The following is a 1,829-nucleotide window of genomic DNA, read 5'->3' on the forward strand; positions in this document are numbered from 1 at the left end:
TATTAGATTTTCCTACAGCCACCATACAGCAAGAGCTCAGACGGCTGCACTGCAAGAGTGGGCCAGCTGGATTCCCGCCTCCCCCCCCCCCGTGTTGCTCCCTCCCATTGTGGTTAGGGTGGCTGTGTGCCCTAGGTTGCAGTGGGCAGTCCTCTCTTTGAAAGCACCCTCTGTTTGAAGGGCTGTCTGATCCATTCCATTAACCATTTCTAAATTTGCATCTGTACATATAAATTCACAGAGCAGTAGCTGTGCTATTCTGGGGAGTAGGGAAACTTAGGTCCTACAGGGGGCCAGATGTGGCCCTCCAGACTTCTATATCAGGCCCCTGGGACTTTAAGCCCCTCCCCAGGCCACAGCCCTTTGGTCCAGATCTGTGTTAGTCCTCCTTGACTGCTTTTGCCTGGGCGGGATGTTTCCTTGAAACACGTTAATGCCTCTTGCTGAGCAGGAGATATGGTAGAGATGTTTGTGTACAGGGAAAAAGTGAAAAGACGCTTCTGTTGCTCCACCCACTTTTGCTTCTAGCCCCACCCACCTTGCCTCTGGTCCTGCTCACCACTGGTATGTCCCAAGGTTCCCCAGGAGGAAATGTGACCTTTGGGCTAAAAAAAATCCCAGATGAACAAGTGTGGGGGGGCACTTTAGAGCCTAATCTATTTATGGCATATTTGTGTGTATACACATAAACACAAAATATCACATGAGTGCATATATTGGCCTGTAACTCAGGATAAAATGTCATGCATCTGATGAAGTAGATTTTTCTCCGTTGGCACTGCATAACTAGCCACCTTAATTGTGCAGAATCAATCAAAGAGAGAGAGAAAACCAATATAAAGCCAATACAATTCTGAGTGACAGCAACTTGTGTGTGTGTGTATGTGTGTGTACTATACTTTCATTCACACATCCAATATTTTCTTTAAAAAACCCGACTTTACTGCTAACTCCTTTGCTTACAATGTGGTAACAATCCTGTTAGAAAAACAGCTCAAATGCAAAAAAAATAATATATATATATATATATATATATATATATATATATATATATATATATATTTTTACTATGGCAGACCAACACGGCTACCTATCTGTAGCTCAAATGCAAATCCTCATTGTTCGCCGCTCGCGAGTCTAAGAATACCAATCACACGGAAATCCTGGAGACAGGCCCGAAGGCCGCGATGATTTCACGATTAAAAGAGAAATAATTAACCGACGTCGACCAATTATGGGGAACGGAAAGAAAACAAGCACAGCTACGGGCCAATGAAGCCAAAGGAAGGAAGGCCCTGGGTAGAAATGAACCAATAGGAACGTTGTATAGGGATATGTTTAAAAAGAAAGTTCCGACTTTATAAAAAGCACATGGGAGTGGTACTGGGGGGCTTATTCTCTTTCTAAACGCACACTCCTCCAAACGGAACTTTTATAGGCGGGCTTTTGACAACAATTGTCCAGAGCCTACCTACGAATGCTTGACGTTTTCCACCCTGACTGCTCGCAGAGCCTTGCAAATGGGAAGAATGCAATTCGCGTGTGAGATAACGGACACTTTTGTGGCGAGAAATGTTATTCCGTTAGTGAAATACACCACCTGTTGAATGCCTGTCTGCAACGTAGCTTCTTCATAATAATAATAATAATAATAATAATAATAATAAGCGATGCGTAACAGATGTCAAGGAAGCAGAAAACTGAGGCAGGGAAATATAATACTACTTGGATTTAGGGTCATTAAGAGCACAACCCGATCTACGACAGGACGGCAGGATGCCAAATCTTTGCAGCTCATGTCTGCTGCTGCGCGACGAAGCCCTCATTGA

The sequence above is a fragment of the Podarcis filfolensis genome (assembly GCF_964270895.1).
Source record: "Podarcis filfolensis genome assembly, chromosome: 10".
Classification (NCBI taxonomy): domain Eukaryota; kingdom Metazoa; phylum Chordata; class Lepidosauria; order Squamata; family Lacertidae; genus Podarcis; species Podarcis filfolensis.